Below are 25,074 nucleotides of genomic sequence, written 5' to 3' on the forward strand. Positions count from 1 at the left end.
ACCAGAGAAAAATGTGAGAGGCAAGCTGCAATACGCAGAAAAACTCCAGTATTACTTTATTAAACAATTACATTACATTAATATTGAATGAAATCCCAAGACTTTTCAGTTGCACTACTTAAGCAATATTTCTTTATGAACTCTGTGCAACTTGCAGAAGCATTACATTTTTTATTGTGCCAAATTTGCTCTTTTTAAAAAATTGGTGTGATTATGACTTCTATTACACCATACACAGCTTATTTGCAGTACACTGTATGTGCAAGAAGAAAATGTTTTTGCTCTCGACTATTTTTCACTTTTCAGAAACAATCTGGCTTTTCACTTCCTTTGCAGCAAATATTATTTATTCTCTTTAAATAATTTAAGGCTGGACCCCATTTTTGTTTTATGTTGCTATAAATCTCTTGCTAGCTTATTGCATGTATTGTCTGACAATGTTATTTTCTAGAATAAGAATGTGTGGTGTTTTGAAATCAGTGACCTTTGCTGGGCATATGCTTGCAGGAGCACTGAGCTAAAAGCATTCCCTGAACATATGCAGATAAGTGACACTTGGTGTACTGTATCTCAGGCATCTGTCACTGCCACTGGCCTGCGTAGTCTCATCTGGTCCAACCATGTGTGCCTCTTTTGTAACGCAAGAGTTTTTATTCATCCAACCAAACTTTCTTTCCTTTTTCTGACAGCATCTTAGGCATAGTTTTTATACATACATTGTATGTATTTTATATTTAGTACATATAAATATTTACAGTATCTGTACATTATTAACATTTATTTATCTGACTTTTCATTTAATTCCATGTGTCTAGCAGTAAGGGATTATTATGCTTTTGAGAGTGTAATGTGAAAGCAGAAAAATGACAGTTTCTCCTGGGAATCTGTCTATAGTATATTATGCACGATATTGTTCTTACAAGGACAACTTTTCAAGGCTATAGTGTTGGTGTTTTTAAGAGCTAACAGAAGCTGCTATGAACTATGGGATATACACACGATAATTAGATCTGATTGTTTTGGGGATTTTGATTTTATTACACTGTGCTTTTCTTATTTTTGCAGTTTATGTAAATCCCATTTATCAGGCTTATTTATAATCCACTCATCCATTGTCAAAAAGCCATTTATTTATACATATTTTACATAATGCATGGTTAATTAAATTCCTTGCTGGTGAATGCCTGTTATTTTACAAATGTGAAATATCCGGTCTTCATTCCTTCTATACTTTTGGAAAAGATTTATTGTACATTAATAGATGTTTCAGTTGAGGTTCAAAGGATAAATATAATAACCCAGATACCTTTTTGGCCACACTTGAATGCTGTTGCTGTAGCACTCAGAGACAGAAATGAAGAATACAGAACTCTTATTGTAGCAGCCTTTTCTTGAGTTTGCTGTATTTACATTTCTACAAATTACAAAATGAAGTACATGAGTAGCCACATAAAGAATGTAACTTGGGTCATATGCTGATAACTCCGGCAGCACAACACTGCAGTTACAGTAGTTTTCAAATCAGAAATTGTTTCATGTTAAAACAACAACAGCATACTGATTATTCCAGATTTGAACATTGATCTCTAGATAAGTGGTGTATATAACACATTTCATCACCGGTGCTCAATCTACTCTCTCACTAATGAAGTGATTTAGCTCTTATGCAATATCAAAGTCATTGACTGTGTAGCGGTCAGCCATGATTGATTAATTAATCACAATTACAGCAAAGACGTTAATCAAGGATTTAATAAAACAAAATCTGTTTATTTTTACAAAAAAACATCTATGCATCAAGAGTGATTTTTATGCTAAACACATGTAGATTAGAGAGAAGCCTTATTTATTACTACATGAAATATTAAACAATCTAAATGTACATTCTCCAAGCAAAATAAACAAAAATGGCAGCAGTGTGGAGAAGTGGTTAGGGTTCTGGACTTCTGGACTTGTGGGTTCAAATCCCTGATGGGACTTGCTCGTTGGACCCTTGATTGAGGTACTTTACCTAAATTTCTCCAGAAAAGTATCCACCTAAAATAAATTAGATATAATAAGCTAGTAAAACGATACTCAACTTAAAAAAAATACAATACCCTTTTTTTAATTAAAAAACAAAGCTGTTTTTACAGCTATTTCACTACTGTGTGGCTCAGACACTACATTCACATACAGTAGGCGCCAGTTTGTGCGTGTTCTTGTTTTCTCATAGCATGGTTATCAGTGATTGTGAAAACCAAATAGGTTATTACTGAATTACATGTTGGTTTTGTTATCCCCATATATCATCAAAATCTGGATTCCAACATCTATAAATACAGATTTTTGAATTGTTTCACCAGTTTCAGGCAAGTCCATGAAATAAAAAAAAACTAAACAAAACAAAATGTCTGATACAACATAGCTACTGTAGATACTACATACCAACAGTTGTACTAAATTTAATTAGATCTCTATCAACTCAAATGAAACTCAGCTAAGATTCTCTTGTCTGGCTGACAGACATTGCACTGGCTCTTAAACAGAATTAGTCTCCTCTAGTACTAGAACCTGTCCTTATTTCTAACCCTAAGGAGATGGACAGGAATTACTGCCAAATATCAAAAACATGGTTATGATCTCAGGGCTTGATTTTAGGATTTTTAAAATATATTGAGATAGCAAGAGAAGGTATTTTAAATCAGTCATAGATTAACATTTTTGTAAAATATGAAATTGTATTGTTAAGTAAAACGATAATTATGCAACAAATCTTAAATGTGAGCAAAATGTGTCATTTACTTTTAGGTAAAAACAAAAATATTGGGTAATTAATGGCTACAACTGATAAAATGTTAAACTTCTGTGAGTGAGACATTGGGTTTGACACACAAATATAAAAAATTGTATCATACATGATCAAATATCTTTCCAATGAAAGAGTTAACCACTCTCAGTGATACTGTTCCTTTCAGACACCATTTTCTAAATGAAATGTGTTTCTAAAAGTAATTTTCAACAATGAATGCTTTCTCTTTAGTCATGGTCTAACACTGAGGATGAGTCCCCGCTGTCTGCCACTGCCACCCCAAGAAGAACGAAGACACAATAGTTCTGACTTGTGTCCTTGCCCAAATACAATGAATAGGAAATTAAATCATTCAGAGGGAAGTTCTCCCATTTAATGGGATTAGAGGTTTTTCACACTTTGGTAAATGCCAAATGTACCCACAGCACAACAATGTCAATCCCACCCAAAACTGGCTGGGTTCCACACGAGTTGTCATAATACCAGGAAGGTTTGCGTCAAATTGAAATGTCACTGGTCACAATGCATTCTTTTGGAAGGCCATCCAACACCACCTGCACCGCTTGATGATGCAGGCTTTTAGGTAGACAAAACAAGCATTTTCATTCTACTGGACGACTATCTAAAAATGTTTACCCCCCTAGAAATCTTCATTTTGATTTTCACAATGTTTTCAGAATTTAGATACATTTTGGGACTCTTGTTTGTTTTGTTTTTTCTTCTGGCTTTTAAACATTTTCCTAGCTTTGCCAGGAATTGACTTGGAAACTTGCCAATGATTTCTTTTATGTAGAAATTTGTAAATTAAAAAAAGGCAAAAAATGACCTTAATCCCTTCTCTTCCATTTTGCTGCAAATACTGGCTCTTGTGGGAAAAAGGTTTATATCCTCCATCTGCTGCATTTTTCATTAACAATCTATTCCCACATTTTTACCATGCATGCTCAGAGATTGCAATTGGTCCCATCATACTTATAAGACCTGGATTTAAAGAGAATGAAAACATAATCCTGATAAGAATATGTTTTGAGATTATTTAAATAAAAGGAATATTCTCCTACCAAGGGATTAATTTTTCAGTACCAGCATCCAGGATGTGTTGCAGTATGAACCAAAATCCAAACCTTTTTAATACCACTATGTGTAATGTTAAGTACATATTTTGTTTTCCACAACGTCAGACCAATAAAACAACTGCATTTTATGCAAACTTTCTTCTTTCTTATAATTGTTTTTCACATCGTTAACTTCTTTAACAAAGTTTGATTTTTACTGTCACGAATGCTATATTCAAAGTTGCAATTCCTGCCCATTCTTCTGAACAGATTTGCTCAAGCTCACTCAAGTAGCTTGGGGATTGCTTATGGACAGCAGTTCTCAAGTCTTTTCACAGATTCTCAAGTCAGGACTTTGACTGGGTCACTCAAGGACGTTCACTTTCTATTCTTAAGCCACTCCAGTGTAGCTTTCCCTTGTGATTTGGGTCATTGTCCTGCTGAAAGGTGATTTCTTGACCCAGTTTTAGCTCTGAAGCAGGTTTTCCTCTAAGGTATGTCAGTACTTTGCTCCATCTATCATCCCATCCCATCAGATTTTTAATGAAAAATGCAGTATTCCCCCTATCATCTTGAAAAGCCTTATTAATGAGATGCAGAATTTAATGTTACCACCACCATACAGTACTTAACACTATGGTTAGTGTTGACTGAGTATTCCAGTGCATTGGGTTTCTATTAGATGTAAGACTTCAAACCCTTCCAAGTTTGTCTTGTGTGACCAAAAAAACCCTCTTTGCCTCATATTTGCAGTATCACTTAATGTTTTGCTAACTACCGGTGGGATTTGGAATGTTTTTACCATACAAAACTTCTTTGTGGATTGACTGGGATATTGCTGATGAAATGACATTTATTCCCATGTCAGATCCTATTATTTCAGAAAAGACTACATCAGGCAGCACATAGAGTCCTTACTGGACCCTTTTGAGCCATAGACTAGCTGCCCTATCTCCTAGACTAGTACATTTTTGGCATATTCAGCAAATAACAGAGATCTGCTAAAGTCCTTTCCCAAATTTAGAAAGGTGTCCATCTGGGTGAGAGGCTCATCAGTGTTACTGAACTCTAATTCAAGCCCAGAAAAAGCAGGAATAGACTCTGATAATTTTGAAAAACCATTGATCTGAAGCTGAATAGTTTGTTTTGGAATACAACTAATTTATCTGTAGAGATTACCTAGTAGTTTAAAAGAGATATTGGAACATTTGATTTTTGAAATGTTTTTAAGGATAAAGATTGTGACAATGATTTAAATTCCTAATTTGAGATTTAAATTAACCATAGGTGTGTACTACTGATAAATATAACTGGTGTGAAATTTAGAGCAACAATAGATTTCCATGGGTACAGTTTAAGGGCATATTCTTTTTACTTCTTATACTTTGGTGCTGTTAACATATAATACAGTTACAGTATTTATACTAGTGTTGCACATTTTAATATTTTTTACAGTTCTGATCCTGCATTTGGTCTAAAATCTTACTTTCCCATTTAAGAAGTTTGTGTGATTGTTTTTTTTATTTTTATTTTTTAAATATCCAAAACCGCTCTACACAACACACCATAAAGGGGACATGATTTCTGAAAAGAAAGAAAACTTTCGTTTTCATCTATACAATATTACCATACCTCTGTAATGTTCCCTTCATTTAGGCCACTTATTCATTGCAGAAGTTAACAGTAATACCCATTTTCTAAGACAATTTATCATTTCACCAGTTTTAATGTGACTATTGATTTCATCTTCATTCCAGTTAACTCAGTGTCCTGAATTTCTCACCACCCTATCGTGAAACGAAGCATCTTTCTTTAATCTGGCACTCAGATATCATGCAGTGATTCAAAGTAAAACTGAACATTACATTAAGCTGATGAGAAACAACAAATTGATTGGTTTAGCTTAAAATTCATATAGTCATATGAACTGTCATACAAGGAAATTTAAAATGAAAATGATCCTGAGCTGTTATTCAGAATTTCAGATTTTTGTCTAATCTGTTCAGATACGGAGTAATGTTGATATAATATCAATATTTTGCATTCTGAGCCCAATCCATCTTTTGCAGAGTTTGGCTTTCTGTTCCCTGGTCCCATGTGTAGGTTGCCAAGATAGACTGCGGTTCCCCCAGAACCCTGAAATAGAAAAAAGTGGACAAAAAGCGATGGAAGGACTTTCTGTCGGAGAACATCAGAAAAGTTCATTCTTTTCAGGAGTTTTAATGTCTATATTGCTTGTTGTTAATAGCTGATGTTTTGCTTGTGTGCTGCTCTGGTTCTTTATGATAGATTACAAGCACCAGTCCAAGTTTAAAAAACAAACTATTGTATAGAGCCAATATTTCAGAACCATTGCTACCTAACTGCAAAGGAATTGTAATTACAATTAAATGGAAAAAAGTAAATGTTCTTTATTTATAATAATAAATATAACATTTTCAAAATGATAAATGTACTGTGCATGTACTGCAACATATTTTAAAAGAGATCTACAACCTTGATTCTGCTGAAAGACCTATAGTCTAGTGCATACTAGCCCGATTTCCAGAAATCAGGTTAATGGAAACTTTAGCTAACATGTTTCATGTGCAGGAAGTTCTTGATTTATGCTCTCCTTTTAAGGCATTTTTGGTTTAGTGCAGCTCATATATATGCACCAACTCTTAATTTTGTACAGATTACTTACATTTACATTTTACATTTTACAGATTACATTTTAACTTGCTAGGACACGGTTAGCAACATACTCTACAACATGATGGAGTGTTTGAGACAATATTTATGGTTCACACCCAGTTGCATTCAGGGATGAATACTGATGACAAACAGGCAGCTGGGTAATCTCTGTCTCAGTGTTCTTACAGCCTTCATTCATTTTCCTTTGTCTCACACCTAATACAGTAAATATATTCACTGAACATCTTTGTCTTATTTTGGCCTTTATGTCTATATTGTGTAAAATCTAAAATAAAATTAAATGAAGATATAGTGTAAAATAAATCTTAAAAATGAAATTGTATGCAAAGAATATTTAAATAAAATGTGAAGCCATTTTTAAAAATAAAACAAAACAAAATTGTACAGCTAAACAGTTTGTGAGTTAAATGATTATAAATGATAAATAAAACAGGATACATTTAATAATCAGCTAAAACACAAAAGGAAAAAAAAACTAATGTTACTTCCAAAACTTAAAGATAAATGTCATAAGGCTCACTGTGGGTAAAATATCTGAAGTTAGTTGCAGAGTCCAGATGGACACATGACTCACCACCCACCACTGACAACACATTGCCTTCTCATTTTGAATGAAAGCATTAAATAAGAACAAATCTTTAGTTGAAAATGATTTTATTAAAGCTGTATCAACATATTATGTAAATAAATGCATTTTCCTTAATAAACCACTCTGGTTGGAAATGAAGTCAGAACCCATCAACATGTATTGTACAGTATATACCTGTATATTAATTGGAAATTATTCTATATGTTTTAATTTATATGATTTGAATTACCTGGCCTATTTCAGGAACACATCTGCTGCAAAGAGAGCTTCCTGTGGAGAATTTGTAAAGTTACTCATGAAATTGCATGAATAGTAATATTGCATTTTAAAGTGCATTAAAAAAACTTGGAAACCACAGTGCTTATTCAGAAATTAAACCAGTGTCAAAATCAGTGGGTGAAACAAGGTTATGTTCTTGAGTTAAATGGTAACATTTTTCTTAAAATATCCATCCATTCATTTTCTAACTGCTTTTTCCAATACTGGGTCATGGAGGAGCTGGAGCTTTTCCCGGCAAACAATAGACATAAAGCAGGATACACCCTGGACAGGAACCATCGCAGGGCACACACAGACAAACTCAAACATGCACACAATCCCACCAGGGCCAGTTTTCCCAGAAGCTAACTAACCTACCTACATGTCTTTGGACTGTGGTAGGTAGCTGGAGCAGGAGGAGGAAACTTGTGGAAAAACTATGAGAACAGACAAATTCCACACAGATAGCACACTAGGACTTGAGCCCAGGGTCCAGCGCTGCAAAGCCCTGAAAAATGACAATCTGCTAATATGGACTGTTTACAGCTTCCTTACTTGAATGCTCATTAGTACCTGAGACGTGCTGTATATATCTTACCTTTACCACTGTGGTTGTTATCAGCTATATATGATAAATCATTGATAAATCATTAGGGGTTGGAAGACCCCTAGGGAAGAAAAGGTTGCTGTTATAAGTGGTGTTGATGGGTCAGTAAGTATTTATTCCCCCTAGACCTAAATTACCCAACTATAGGGAACACTATTCCAAAGGAGATATTATCCTTCAGATGACATGTTAAACTAAATTTCTGACTACTGGGTCATATTATATACAGTACTTTGTCTGCATTGCATACCATGATGTACCACCAAGGCTCTACATAACTCATCCATTAAAAGCTTACCCAGATTGCAGGTGAGTTCCATGATCCAGATTTACCAGGTAACCCGACCCTGGCTTGTGTCACAACCAAGTTAAGACCAGAATTCCCAAGTGGTGATTCACAGCTGTTAGAGCACTGGAAGGGTAGGGATGCAATTAGACAACCAAGGACCTTTCAGCTGTCTGGCAGACACTAACGCCTGTGACATTAGAAAGAGATGCATTGTAATGCATTCACAATCTGGGCCAAGTGACAAATGCCACTACAGGTGAGTGTGTCAGACAAGCAAGTCTCCGACATTCATTCTCCTCAACTTTCAACAAGCATGAGAGGGAATAGAGAATTGCTGCTGGAGAGCTGAGTCTTGTACCATCAGCATGATTATTACCTGGTATGTTGTGGGACTTACCACAACATACCATTTAGTAAAACCATTAACTGCAGACTGTTAATGACTGTTAACTTCTCAAAGTTTGCTTTTGGAATTCTTCTTCATAAAAACGTTCGGCATTCATACTTTTGAAGCTCTGTATGCAGTGAGCTCTTTCATACAGTATAAGTAAAGTCTTGCTTTTTATTTATAATGCTGTCTTGTAATATTTTTCTTAGGAGACTCATGGTACTGTATGTACAGTACTGTACATGTTCAATCAATGAACACAATATGGTCTGTCAGAGAAGATAAACGTGACCCAAGATTCTTTAATATTTATGTAAAGAATTAGACTTAAAAAATAATGCTTCAGGTTCATTTAGTATGAAGAAAAATAATATGAAACCACCAAACTTTAAACCAAGCTCCCTGTATTCACAACTGTATTGTGAATTGAATCTAAGCTTTTATTCCAAGCCATGACTGCTTTAATCAAAACAATGGGTTGTATTCCAATTATTTAAAGAGCGTGGATTTATAAAATAACAAGTAAGGCTCAATGTAATTATCACAAATCCTTATACAAAACATGTATATATGTCTTATTCATAAAATATATTAATCCTTGCTCACAAAAAAGACATCATACATATACAGTACATAAACCAAAAAGGCAATATAAAACATCAGTTAATTAATATTTTTGTTGTTGGTGATGTTATACCAGTGTTCTTATTTTGTTCACAATTATGCACTTTTTCTCAGAGTTGCAAGCATCGTTTGATACAATTTGCAGTATATATGGAGTTTTTCTATGAAAGCACATTATCTCATAGGGTAATAGTGCCTAAATTATGTTGTAAAGGGAACACACAGCATTGCCACAGTGCAACAAGCATGGTTAACATATTGAAGTCTAAGATGAGCACTACGCTTGAGGAACAAATTGGTTATTTTTAAGTTAAAGGATAAGATGCCTTTGGATTATAGCCATTGACCATCTTCTCCTGCAGAAAGGGATGTTAAAGTAAATCACATTGCTACATTTTCTTGAGACTGTCTTGCTTTCAAATGATTTATTATTGTGTTGTATTCCATTTTTTATTGAACATAAAATAACATACATTAAAATGTAAAAATGCTCCTTAATTTTCCCATATGCTTTTAATTACTTAGAAATTTCCAAGGAAGACAAGAAGATAAGCCATGGTTGGTCCTGGTCATAGACCAACAAGGTGACTACCTAGGGCAGTAACAGTGGCAGGATCAGAGCAGAGAACTAAAGCTGATTAAAACATAGCTGAGGTCATCCATGGCACAATACCATCTCACTGGACTGGCCATCATGGGCATCAGTCATGCAGTGGGTCAACTACTGTCGTTTGAAGATGTAACTGATGATTTTGCCTCTCGAAATCTAGGCAAATTGATTTCTAGAATGTTTTTTTAAAATAAAACTTTACAGTCTGCTCAGCCTTAGTAATCTCACCTCCCTTGTTATTGAATGTAATTATTTCTTACCTAAATGCATATTTCTACAATTCCTTTCCACAAAGGTTTCAGTGCAGTAATTTGTAAGTTATGATTTGCTGTAATTGTGAAATAACAGAGATCCTGTGCACAGAATCTGTGCTTCTTGCTCTCTTTTGTAACTTATCTATTATGTGCTCTTCAAAGCTGGTTAATATGTTTTCTAGTTATATAATTAATTTATTCAATTGTTCTAAATAGTAAAATGAGGTTTGTCAGGAGGTGGTTAAAGTGCAAATCATGATCTGGAGGGGCCCATTTCCAAGATCTTGTCTAGGGTCCCCAGAAAACTTTAATTTTTCAAAAACAATTAAAGTTCATGGACCTTAATGAGCACTAATTGATATAACTTATTTCAATGGTGGCAGAAGAATCAGATACTGTATGTTTCCTGTGTAGGCGAAGAGCAGTTCTGAAGTCTCTTTCTTATGCTATGTTGGGATCAAAATTGCACTTAAAGGTGGCAGAAGAATCAGTGAAGCAAGCTGAACACAGATAGTTTATTCTCTGGTAAATCGTAATATGCTTTCTGTCAAATTATGTTTAAATATAGCATGTTACTGGATTTTGGCTCATGACAAGATATAATGTGTGTTTTATTAAAATGTTACATTGTTCCTCTAAGAAATTACTTACATTCTTTATCATATTGTTATAGTATATCATCTGTTCTGTCTGTATGATCAGGAAAAACCAGAGATATGCTTTAAATGTATGTTTATTAAGAAAACAAATGTCTTGTGCCAATAAGCTCTTGTGCATTCTATAACATTCTTCTATTTCAGACCTGATTCTTGGGCAAAAAGAAATCTCAGTTGTTTTAAAATCCTGGAAATTTCAAACTTAATCTTTGTAAGCTAAATCCCCTAACCCTAACTCTAAGCCTTTTAGTTGTATAATGTCAACATGAAAATTGTAACTGCAACAATTGAGTTTAAATTAAAAAAATATATGACATATTTTAAAGATTCTGTTTTGCACTATGTTGCAAGTTACAAATACAGTAAAATAAAAAGACTAAAGCTTATGTTAAAGATTTTCAGATATCAAAAACAAAAACTGACATTTACTAATGTAATTTCTTCTGGGAGTAAAATGTATCCACTTAATTTTCCACTCAGATCAGTAATTTTCCCAGTAAATATTCTCAATACTAGCAGACCAGCTGGCAACCATCAAATCAATATTTCATGTGCATTTTTTTTTAAAATCATAAGGGTTAAAGCAATTAAGCTAAGGAGTTGAACAGTGAACAGTGTGACTTCCATCTGTCTGTCCATCCATTTTCTAACTACTTTATCCAAAGTAGTGAGGGAAACAGAGCCTGATATCCCAGAAACCAACAGGCACTAATTCTTTTTCTTCTTATTATAAATATGCACACAATCACATCAGGGAATGCCAATTAACCTAGCAGTACGTCTGTGGATTGTGGTAGGAAGCTGGAGCATGAAAACTCATGCAAACCATGGGGAGAACTTATAATACTCCACACAGAGAGCACAACTAGGGCCTCATTGCTGTAAGGCAACAGCATAAGTTGTGGTTACTTTTTTTTTCCTTCTGAAGATTTTTTACTCATTGATATTTACTGTACCAGTTTAAAAGTTTAGCTCTCAATACGGTACCTTATTATGCCATAAAAATGAAATATTATCCATCTTGTAAAAGTAAAAATTTAAGACTTCAATTTTTTGTTTTGTTGAACAGGTGCTGCAAATTTGTTGTGATCCTGGGTTATCATTATTATCTAAATAGCCGTATGTTTACAGGTATGATAAACATGATAAATATGTATACAGCAGGATAAAACATAAAGAGCACACTCATTATGGAAAAATAGAAACACTGGAAAGCAAAAATAGAAGTTAACTTTATAGTTTTGTGGTCTAAATGTTTAAAAATGAAAATGAAAAAAATAAATAAAAGTACCATTGTTTAACCACTTCCATTTTCAACTACTCTATCTTTTCACCACCACATTTTTGGCATAACATGTCTTCCAAAACACACATACTGTGTATAGTTTGCTTTTAATAGTTTGCCTTACTAATATTAAGTACTTTAATTTCCCTTCGGGATCAATAAAGTCTTATCTATCTATCTAGATTTAAAGAGCATTTTTCCAGTGATTCAAAGGATATTTACTATAAGACATTAAAGATAAATATTAAGCAGAACTATGAAGGTGGAAAAATAATGTACTGTAATGTTTTTTTTTATCTTCTGTACAATAGAGATATCTAAATATCTAAATGTTGTCAACCTGTAAGACAAATTATGTTCTATGGCTACATTTACCAGAAATAACCAGATTCATATGCAGCAGAATTGTTTTTCAGACATTTTCATGATAAAGAAACCTCCCCCATGTTCCTCCTATCCTCCCATGCTCCCATAAGTATTTTTAGTTTCCTACACTCAAAGATTTAAAAGATATGTTTATTAAAAACCTTCTAAATTAGAGCATTGAAGGCCTTGATAGTGTTGGGGCATGACCATTCCTGAAGTAGGTGACTCATATTTAGGTATGTCTGTAATCTTGCGTCTTGCTCCTGGAACTTGCATTACATCTGAGTGATCTCTCTCTGTGTAAATATTTTCACAATAAATAATACTGCAATCCCATCAAGGGGATCTGATAAAGCAATAAAGCATGTGTGTGAAGCACAATTTTTTTATGTACTTCATTTCCTGGAATGGCATTACAGCCCCCATAATTTTCTGTTTCGTTATTATATGTTCTTCCATAGACGTAATAAAAACAAATTCTGCTTTGTCCATCCATCCATTATCAAGAAACCGTTTAATCCTTGCAAGGGTCGTGGCAACCCAGAGCCTATCCCAGAACTATAGATAAATGATTTTTTCATGATTCTCATTTAAACTAGCAAGACATCCCCAGATTAATTAGTAAATATAACTTGTCGATTGCCTCCTCCTCTGCAGAAAGGCAAATCTAAGGATGAACTGATATTATAATGGTACAATCTTCATATTATTGTAAAGGCTGTGCTATTGAAAACTAATATCTCTAATAAAAAAAATGAGCAATCATTTCAGTTATTCACTCTGTGTTTGAAGTAGGGTATCTTCGCTCACTAAACAGCTCCTTACTTGCACTTTCTGACTTCCACCTGGTCATTGGTGAGGACTAAATGCTGTAATGCATCATTCCCTTGACAGATCGGGTATACAGGAGGGGGATTCACAGCACTTGGCCTCTACACTTATTAGAAAAATGAGGAGCTGACTTAAATGTAGTAGATATTTGCTGGGTATTCAACCCTTCAGCTAGAGAGCAGACCTTTTTTCTTCTCATTATAAATCCTATTCAAGGATAGACCATGTATCTGCCTACAGAATCTTTTATGCGTGATGCAGAGATGATTTCCATTTCATTGACAGATTATAACACAAACTTCTGCAAACTAGGACTTCTTGAATCTCTGACTCAGGCTCCATAATAAGTGATTTAAGGTTTTTTTATGATTGCTATTGCCAACATTCTGTTGTATATGCTACCACTGGAGTTGCTTTCTTCTTAACTTTTATGTATTACTTAGAAATATTAAGTTGAAATGAAAAAGAAAGATGTCAGTCTTGCTTATTTCATGGCTAGCAGCTTAATTGTGCATCCTAGTGAAATCATTTTGTGCAGCATTTTATATATCTGAAAAACATTAAAGAATCTTCAATAAGATGAGATACAATTTGTAAAATGTTTTATGCTCAGGTTATAGCTGTTGTCCGAATTCGTGGAGATGTTTTTAAATCTAATTTAAATTTTGCATGTTATGTTATCCATTCCAGAAGAAAATATAACACAGCTATGCCTGTGGAAGTCCCTGAACGTGTAGAAGTGTATGCACTCCCCTCTGGGTCAGAAGACTAGAGATATTTATTGAATATATAAATCACAAGTGCAAAACTGTTATGCATTTACATAAAAATACAAGCTACAAAATACTGTCCTTTGTATTTCCCTTGCCTGAGTTGAGACATGTGAACCAAGTGAAACTCTTGAGCAATTGTTTTTGTTTTTCTCCTAATTAATTACAATACTTGTATATTCTGTAAAATAAATATTAGTGGTGTTTATACAGGATTTAAGAGCATTGTAACCATGCAGCTCAAGTATTTCAAGCTACTGTATTTCACTGATGCAGAAACATAACAATGTTGGCAGATTGGAGAGGCAACTTGCATTCCAATTAAAGCTAAAAACCCACCCAGACATAGTTAAATCACTATGTTCATAGGATGGATAACAATTAAGATAACAATCAATCCTGATACAGTAGATCTGTATTTTGTAGCATGAAATTTTGCCTTTTAGCTTTATGGATGTGTAGCAGGAACAAATTATATTAAGGCATTGAACTCCTGACAATGAGTCAATTATATTCAGTTGGTAAATGTGACTATAAGCTGTATTAACACTTTATATTGGCTGCTCATATGTAGTTTACATTGAACTGTAATCAACCTTTTTAAATATTCTGATCGATATGAATTGAAGATTGCTAAATGAAAAGTTTGATTTCTTGTTTTCCAAATTAAGCTAATCCTCAAGTCTGGAAGATGGTGAGCATGATTAAAATGGATTGAATTTGGATTTGATGCAGCGATCAAGAGACTGGTGACTGGGACTCCTTAGTGAGCAGGGGAGAACTCTGCACCACTCAAAAGCATTGAGTGCTAAAGCCTTGGCACGTGCCTCAAGGAAGAGGTGTAGGATCCAGTGGCTAGTCACAAGTGATTTTTCAAAGAGTAGTAAGTCAGAAGAGGTGGCTATTTGAAATTCTTGTAAATGTTGCTGGAAATAACAGTATTTTTAAAAGGCCTGTTCGCAGAGACTGATTTGAATAAATGAATAAATAGAAACTATGAAATGTGGTGCTCTGGAGAAGTGATCCGAGAAGGTGACATAGTGTATATTGTAAGATAATTGTAAGAGAACATGAGAGATGTAAGATAACATGAATATGATGTCATCAGAGATCCTAAGTTTGCTAAGAATAAAAAAAAACTTCTTAAGGAACAGGGATTGTAATTTGTGCATATTAAAAACTGGTTACAGATTGCAACCCAGGTGAGACATGTGGGAAGGGTCATGAAACACAGAGTAGTACAGTGTACAGATCCTTTAAAGTGGCCTGCATGAATGTGGAATTCATAGATGGATTGCAAGGAAGAAGCCTCTTCTAAGAACAAACCGCATACAGAGGTCACTCAAACTTGCCAAACATCTTTGAAGACATGTTGTATCTGCTTTACATCAACACTATCAAATCTGCATATCTTACTATTATTTGATAGTTATTGTTTATATTTCATCAATGGTATGTACTGTATGTATTTGGAGGGTACAGTACACGTGTGTATCTATCAATGGATTTGAATACATTAACTTGATACCTCAACTGTTCATCAAGATTATATACTGTAACTTCAAAAGTGTTTGACAAGACTTAGTATTGAAGAAATGCAATGCACAACAAGCTATATCAAGCAAAATGCTTTGGAAAATTAAATCAGGTTAAAAAAAGATTTAAATTAACACTCACACAGATGTGTTTTCCATAAATAAGGTTGTACTGAAGATAATTTAAACAGTACATGAGCTTATTTTAATTTGATTTATGAGAAGAAACGTTTTCATTTTAAGTTTCACTGTTATTAAAGAAGGATTAGAAAGTGGATTTACAATTTCTCAGTAAGAAATGCAGGGAATTGCATTCGATACAATGCTTAAAATGGGATTAAAACAATAAAATTAATTTTAGAAAAGTTATTCTTGCAATTCATAAACACATGAAACTACTGGAAACAAATAAATAGATCTTATGTAATGAAAGCTCTCTAGGATTACAGGAGTCCCAGCTGAGTGAGTTATTACTCGTCATCTACTGTACATACATTCCTGTAAATGTTTTTTTTTTGTTCTTGGATAGTAGAATATTCATGGTAATGTGATTTTAGAGATGTATGTAAGGACAAACCCTGTTTTAAAACATCATGAATTGCACAGAAGAAATTCTTAGAAGCTGTCAAGTAATCCCCAAAGCAGTGTGAACATCAAGGGTAGGCTATGGTGCTTGATCTTTAAGTGTAATTTCAATTTTTTCTAGATCCCACTATTCAACATGCACTCTAGTTTCTTCTCATTCATCTGTCTGAAATACACTATTTGTCTAAGATAATTTAATTTAACAATTTTTGAGATTTTTATTATTGAATATTTTAGGCTTGGCACTTGAGTATTTTTATCTTCTGGAATGCAACTTGGAAATGGAGCTAAGAGGCTTTATCTTAGCTTTTTAGCTATACCCCTCTTTGTCATTTCAAAATGAAAAATATATTGGAAAATGAAGTAAGACATACCCCTAATAGAAGAAATAGGACTTCAGCTATTCATACTGTGGCTTCTAGTCATCATACACTTAGCACTTGGAGTAGGTGGAAATCATACAGAAAATTGAATCATGCTGTAATGAAAATCCCCATAATCAGGTTTTCAATGGTTTTAAAAATGTTTTCTATTATAATGTATTTTACAAAGTTTCAAAGGGTTAGGATTTTGTAAACTTTGGATATCCAATTCCAGCCCAAACAATTTAATGGTGCTTCGTTCAGATGTACCATTCATGATGAAGACATCAGTGCATCAATTTCCTGTTTGGTTGAAGTAATTTTTTTCTTTTTTGGTTGAAGTAATTCACCTTCAACATACTTGAAACGAACATCCTCTTTAGAACAAGTAATCTTCTTGAGGGTACTACAAGAGAATCTGGCTGACACTATAAATAGACACTCAGTTTTTTATTTATATGCACTGTTTCAAGATTTTGGTGTTTGCCCACTTGGACTAATGCTTTTTTTTCAAGTCTGGGGAAAAATTGTTTTTGGGTTGGTGATTATATTTCTGGGCTAGGTGTAGACCTGTTGGTGCCTGCATAGTTTAAATATGTCACGTGACATCTACAGTATCCTACAGGAAGATTCAATTAACTGAATGTCACCAAAATGCTGCATATTCACTCAGCTATGTTTACTCACATTAACTCAGCCATGGAGTAATGATTCAGCAGTGTGAGCCAATAGAAGGACTTATTTTAATGAATACAGTCAATCACATATAGTGTATACTGTACAAGTGGAGAGAAGTCTCTGTCGACCTGTCAGATGACGTTAACACACCAGGCCACTGACTGAATATCATTCTCAGCATATTCTTGAATGAAGTGCATGGAAAAAATACTATTAATTACAGATTGGTAAGGGGTTCAAATATTTAAAATAAAAGAACGAACGCCCAAACCCGAACTGAAACAATGGATGTTGTTTCCATCCATTAAAGGAAGAAAAGCATGTCACCAATGCTGAAATATACTGTATATATTTAAGCTTCTAGTATATGTAGAGGTACAGTATATGTAGTATATGTTGTCAAGTATTGCCTGTTATTGCTGTTATTTAAAAGAAAATGGCTAACAGTTTAGCAGAAGATCACCATATAATTGTTTCTGCAATAAGAAAAAAAAAGAAAATCAAATCAAATCAAATATCTGAGAGTTTTGCATAGCAGTGTCCAACATTATTTTTTTATTCCTTCAAAACACAAAGGTATTGAGAAATTATGCAATTATCTAGACTGTATTTCATATAAAACTTCAACTGTAACAATACGGTTACTTATAGATGGCAAGAAACTCGGGAATAACAGGGGTTCCACAGAGAAAATAAAATATCCACAAAACATTTTAACTGCCACAGTGGAAAACAGTTTCAAGATACTGAACTGGCAAGACAAAGGACTGAAATGTAATGGAGCCTACATTAATCATTTTTTGATTTGCTGACAATATCATTATACAGCTGCACAACTCTAGATAAACTATATTTATGGAATAAAGAGCTGCACACAGGCATCAAAGTAAACCGGAAAATAAATAGCTATATAATTAAAGGGATTTTTAATAAATATGGTTTTCTCAAGACTGAAATAAATGGCATTAATATTGAAGATGTTAATGATCATAAATACTGTTGATTTCAATTAGTACTGTTGACACATAAGTTTTCTCCTCTAGACAATATGAGAAAGCAATAAAAGGCAAATGCAATGGTAGGGTAAAGAGTTAAAAGGGAAGACTTTATTTCACAATATATTTTGTTAGAAGCTTACAATACAGTACTTAGGCCTCATTTAGAGTTCTATGTTCTACAATACAAAATATATTGCTCGGCTGAAATGATTCCCAAGAAGTGCAGACAGTTACACTTCCAAGCTTAGGGGAATGTCCTACACCGACAGACTAAAATAACTGAATTATTTAATGACTAAATAGAGAAGACTATGAGGGGACATTATTCCAGAATACAAAATTCTCAAAGTCACCTGTAAAGAAAACCCAGAGGACATCTTAAGAATCAACAGTGAAAAACAAAGCTAAAACAATGGAAATTATTAGGAAGTGTATAAAAAACAAGGACAAGAGAGATTTGTCTGGGCTGTGCATGTCTACAACAGTCATGATTTTCAAAATAATACCTTTCTTTTATTTTCATTTCAACAAGTCCCCGGATAAGATCACTAGATAATACTAATACTTTTACCAATCAGACAAACTCCATGGACGTATTGGCCTTTCATGTGCAACATTTCTGTCACGATTATAGTCCCCCCCTCCTTAAGGGTGCTCCAGCCCTTTCACGTGAGACTGTATTCTATGCACCTGCTCCCTATTCCCAGCCCACCTTAAAAGCCAGGCGCTGACGCCCATCCGGGCTCTGCAACTTATTTCCATATCGTGCGAGTCCGGGACCTGGAAGCGCCTGGCTTTTAAGGTTTTAACCTCGGTTCCCGTTCCTGTTCCCCATCCGCCGGTTCCGACCCGGCCTTCGTGGTTTTTATCTTGTTCTGATGGATCTTCTGGTTTTGGACTTTCTCGTGTGTTTTTGGATATTCCCTAGGACTACTCTTTTGGATTGTTCGCCTTGGCCACACCTCCCCGTGCACCAGCGCACCTTGGACACGCCCCCCCGTCTTCTGCCCCGTATTCCTGCATGACGTTTCCCTAGTGTTTCCCCACTCCGTCGGACTGTGTCGTCCGCATAGGGTCCGGAAAGAACTGTTCGTTACAATTTCTGATGTAAGCTGGAAGTTACAGTCAAAAGTTCTGATCTGGGCTAATATATAGATATGAAACATGGAATTATAAAAAGAAAAGAGACCACAGACAAACAATTTCCATCCACCCTAAGAATTAAAATATTAAAATATGCAAGTAGCAAGAAGAATGGATCATAATTGAATGGAAAAAAAGACTCTGGAGTTGCTTTTCATGTTAAAAAAAAACAAGAAGAAATTGTGAAATAGCAGATTAAATTCTTTATGATTGCAGGAGAAATTTCAATGTTAACTATAGATAGAAATGTCTGGAAGACATTTAACAATGATGACATATTAAATATGTACTTCTGCACAAATATCCGGGGGTCTTTATCTTCTCACTGAATACTTTTCTTTACGCAGAAACGATCAATTATATGGCAATATTTTATTGAAGGTTTAGCCATTTTAATTAAACTAATAATTAATCCTGATAAATCTGTTGTTTAGTAAAGTTACTGAATTGTATTAGAAATTAATACAATTATTACAGTCAATTTTCGTTTAGCTTTATGAACGTGTAGAGATGAACAAAGGGTGTTAATGACTTGGCACACATGACTACTAAATTAGATTTGACTAAAAATTTGGAGTACTTTACACATCTTTATATATTATTTATATATACATCTATACATACTGTATATCATAGGAATTTGTGCTTTTATTTTAAGAGTATAATTGACTTTTTGCCATCTTATATTCAGGAGAGGAAACCAAGTTTTATTTACTTATTTCTCAATGTTACAATCTGTTTACTAAATAATTTCCACTTCTGTTACAAAACTGTAAGATTACTAAACACGTAAATTCTATAGTTTGTGTCTGTCTACAGCATATTTGTCTCCAAATTGTAGCTATTTGTAACTGTGTAATCCAAATCTGATGACGAAAGTTGTCTACATTACATTTGTCTACATGGAAAATGATGAACACTTATTATCTTTATTGGAAAATAAAATGATGACTGCATTGTTGAACAATATTAATTTGCCAAGAAGCATTATACATTAGATTACTCTTGTAAGCTTGTAAAGTAGCCTTTACAAAATGTGTGTGTGGTGGTGTGGGTGGGGGGGTATCCAGTTTCTTTAAAACAGCAATACTCTAATGCTTTTGATAAACGGCTGTTATTTACACCCCTTGGCGTAAGACGGCCATCTGCTCCTATCTCCACATGGGCCAATTTAGGACATTTTAGAAAGCTAGGTCACTATAGGTCCCTTCATCAAAAAAAAGTGTTAGTGATCTTTGGAGTTCTGTAATTTGCCATTTCTTTCATTGGCAGATTACCACACTCACTGTCTTTCATGCTTGGCCGTGCATTCTGGGAAACACCCTGAGTCCCTGTCCCGTTTCCCGCTCTGAAATCTGAAAGCATGTGGTTTTGCAAGTTTCGTTTTCAGGTATTAGTTCAAACAGAGCAGGAACAGGTATAATGAGATCATTTGAATATGAAACATTAATTAGATAATATCATATTTATTCGTGAATATTTAATAAGCAGTGCTCCATTAATTTGACTAGTATACTGTATGTTTACGGTATTGGTACTGATGTTTTTAATATGGTAAAGAGCAAATATTTATTATGAATGTTGCTGAGAGACATATTTACAAAAATTAACAGAAGCATAGAGTGATATATAATAAATATACTGTAAAAGCTGACGGCATATTTGGGAAATACTTGAATTTACAATGCTTCCGTTTAAGAATTCCCATTCTGATTCAGTGAAAGAAATAGTAATATTAGGTTGCCTAATTTTTAATTGCACTTAACATCAGATTCAGTCTGATATATCACACAAATGCCAAAACATGGAGTGAGCAGAATATGTGTTTTTATGTTTTTAAGCTACAGCCCCTTGTATCCAAAGACATTCAGTGGCTGTGGTTGCCTATCCCAAGTGAGTCTCATGTAATCGGGCAGTTTAATCTGTAACTGATACTGTTGTCTCTAAGTAGGCGTTCATCCTACATAACCATTTTCCTCTTTAGAGACAAGTCCTTAGAGAGGTCAGGGAGGAATTCTAGACTGGAAGGCCTCCAAGTCCATCTGTCAGTGGCCATGTGTTTTATTCTGGTTGCCCCAAGCTTCTCATTTTCCAAACTTGGAAATATAAAGTCTGTATATGAACTGAAACCAAGGCTCCTGAGATGATTGTACATCTTGTAAGTAAAAAATGTTATCATGAAAAGGTTTTTGCCAACTAATACTGTAGGAATATTGTGTGACATTATACTGTGGCAGGAATATGAACTACTAAATCAAATCAAAAAGTAAATATTAAAACATTAATTGCAAATAGATTTTTCTAGATCAAACTTTTGTCTGTAATTTCTAATTAACAGGCAGAGGACATGTGTTTGCTCGATAACATTTGTTAATGTGCTCCAAAGATTCAAGATAAATACTTTCATAGGCATTTTATCCAATACAGTATCTGAAGAACAGTTGATAATGTATTTCTCCCCTTATAACAATTTGAGAGGAAATATTCCCAACATACATCACCTTCGTAAGCCAAAGAAGTCAAAAGAAGTCTGAAATAGATGAAATACAGTAGGTCGCTGATAAAATTTGTTTCAGTTCAAGTGCAATTTCAGGGGGAGGTTTAGAAGGTGGACATCTAGTGTGTTAGAAGTCAATTTAAAACAATTACTGAGCCAATACTATGCAGTAGGTTTGCAACAGCAGCTACAGTTATTGTTCTTTCGGTATATCCTATCCTGAAAAGTATTGTCAAGACAATTTACATTTTGATAATATACCCTCACAAACAGTTCTCATAAACTGATGTGTTACAGTTCGTTAAACTAACAACATCAGCATAATGAAGATACTGTACATAAACTGAGCATAAAATACATTTAGATTTTTCCAAAAGCATTTGTTAACGTTTTTCAAAAAAGTTTAAAACTCTATAATACAGGAGGCAGATATTCAGGAAAGTACATGGATTAATAAATGGTTAATGGTTAGGAAACAGAGAGGGTACAGATAAGCTCAGACTGGTGTGATGAAATTAGTTGAATACCACAGGGATCTGTATTAGGATCGCTGTTCTCCCTGATTATTATCAATAATCTAGATTCTGGCATAGTGAGTACACTAGTGAAGCTTGTACATGATACCTAAATAGAAGGATTATCAAACACCATGTAAACTGCAAAGGAAATTCATCAAGATTAAGTGAGACTTTGAGAGCATTTGGTACATGAAATTAATGTAGACCAGTACAGAGTTTTGCATTGTAGATACAGTAGCAAAGACATAAATTTTGAGTATAAAATGGGAATGATCATAACAAAAGAAAAATAATTATGTTTTTTTGTTGAAAAATTATTTACTTTTCTAGAAAATATGTTGACATGTTTTCATACTATATATGTACTGTAGTTAGGATAATTTAAATCAAGGGATGTTATGTTAAAATGGTACAATACACAAGTAAGTCCACATTTATAATTCTGTGTATATATTAGTTTCTACCAAAACGTAATTGCCTCTCTGGAAACATTCCAAAGAAAAATAATCCTGCTACAGTACATTCCTGAGGCTCAACAGAATGGACTACTCTGACATGCTGAAAGAACTGAATCTGTATAGTCTTGGACAGTGTGGACTAAAACAGAACCTAATTCAAGAATTTACAATTTACAATTGACACTGAGTTAAAGCTATGGGTTTCAAAATATTTAAACCCTTAGGTACAAATGGAAAGTAAGGTGAGGTGTATTTAAATATGAGATCAGGAGGCATCTCTTTAGTGAAAGATTGTGGGAGTCTGGAGCAAGCTACCCAACCATGATATCAAAGTCAATTCAAGTGAATCTTTCAAGTACAACCATGTGAGATCATTGGATCATTCAGCTGCTAGCAACCGAATGAACTATTGAGACGATTGAAAAGAACTATTTGGAACAATGAGAAGTGATTTGACATGAACACAATGAAACAATTAATTAATTAATTAATTAATAAGACCAAAGACCACCTTTGAGCAGGGTTTTCGAATGGTAATCACCGAACTGCAAGGCTATAATTAGCTGTAGGTACTGTTCTCTCATGAAAAGGAAAATATTTTTGTGCAGAATACTGTAGTCTATGAATGTATGCAACATTCTGACCAAATTGGTCACATATACTGTATTACAAATGTGTCTTCCGGTGTTTACAAATCATCTACAGTGGTAGATGAAGTGGACTCCCTCCTTCATTTAAAGTATTGTAGGATATTGTTTTGAGTATAAAACACTATATGAAGGAGTTATCATTTACTAGTTTGTATAAAGTTAGTTAAATACCGTTTATATTTTCTTATGCGATTGTTAATATAATCTTTATATTTATACAGTACATACTGTGTATATTTTTTCAAATATACAGTACTTAAATCAAAATAAAAAAAATACTTTTGCACAGTGCTACAGATGATAAAAGTTGAATCAAAGGTCAGTGTATACTTTAAAAACTGTTTGTATCATCTGACATTCGCTCTTCCATTGGGTTTAGTTTTTTTCTGAAAAGCCCTACTGTATATTATTGAAAACAAGGTGGCAGACTTTTTGAGATAACTTACAATGAAACATTCTTCTTTTTGCGGAAATGTGAGTATTATGCAGCTTTTTAAAAAAATGTATATTATTTATTCATGATGTTTATTTATTTAAAGAATATGCATCATTAATTTTCCTGGACTTTCAACAGATCAGTTTGTATGTTTCTTATTTGCTACTTCAATTTCAATTCTGTTGAAAAGACACCCTTTTTTGTCTAGTGATTATGAAAGTGTGCTTAACTATTCAGATCTAAAGGAGAATTTATTACACAATGTTAATCAGTATGGATTACAACTGATCGACATAAAAGACAATAAAATACATTATCAGCTGCTGAAGCTTTATATAAAAAAAACAAATCTCATAAATAAGATTTGATGTTGTACTGATATTTCTCAGGTGTGCATGAACGTTTCCTAAGTCAAAAATAATGTATTTTATATTATACGACATGGATGTTTTTTTTACACTATTACTATTTTACATGTTCTATTTAGTGTGAAATTTACACTATTTTACACGGTTGCATAAAAACATAGTTTTTTATGTCTGAAAGTCATATTATACAGTTAAGCAGTTTTGGCTGGAAAGAGCTGGCATACGGTAGTCATTGCAGACACTAATGTTAAATAGTTCAATTTGTTGAATGATCATTTGTGACCACTATTAGAGAAAGGTCAATTTATTCAAATTGAATTTTCAGTATGCAAAAAATTAATTCCACTTGAGTGACCTTCTGAATTCCCTGTTAATAAAAATATACAGCATAATGAACCAGTGAATGAGGATTTTCTTTCATCTTAACATTCCCAGAATAACGATAACTACAGAGGCTAGAGACTAATGAATAGATACAGTTTGAGAAGGAATGCTTGTTTACTATGGGACTGTGCACTGACAGTTTTTTTTCTTTTTGCTGATACTGATGCCTTATGCAAGGATGCATCAAAATAATTCATTTTATGGATGAGATCCACAGTCCAGATTTGGAAGATTGTTGCTCATTACAGCTCAGATTCTGTGTGAGGTAGTTCCATACATGTTCAATGGTGTTCATTTCCAGTGGAGGCCTGGCAATGGCAGTCTTGTGTTACATTTACTTTGTCCTAAGCATCATTATAATTATCCAGCAAATATGCATGTATATGTGTGGC

At 33.9% G+C, this 25,074-nt stretch overlaps 1 long non-coding RNA gene across 1 annotated transcript in view; it reads right to left on the reverse strand.

Moving 5' to 3' along the window:
* Positions 1-5,402: 5,402 nt before the first annotated feature.
* The window catches only part of LOC107078282 (uncharacterized), a 147,700-nt gene continuing 128,028 nt past the window's right edge, over positions 5,403-25,074 (reverse strand). The window contains exons 2-4 of the long non-coding RNA XR_001479221.2: positions 8,296-8,409; positions 7,362-7,402; positions 5,403-5,982 (exon numbers count right to left, since the gene is read on the reverse strand). This is a non-coding gene — a long non-coding RNA (uncharacterized lncRNA). The remainder of the gene's footprint in view (positions 5,983-7,361; positions 7,403-8,295; positions 8,410-25,074) is intronic.

Source organism: Lepisosteus oculatus, chromosome 6, assembly GCF_040954835.1.
Source record: "Lepisosteus oculatus isolate fLepOcu1 chromosome 6, fLepOcu1.hap2, whole genome shotgun sequence".
Lineage (NCBI taxonomy): Eukaryota > Metazoa > Chordata > Actinopteri > Semionotiformes > Lepisosteidae > Lepisosteus > Lepisosteus oculatus.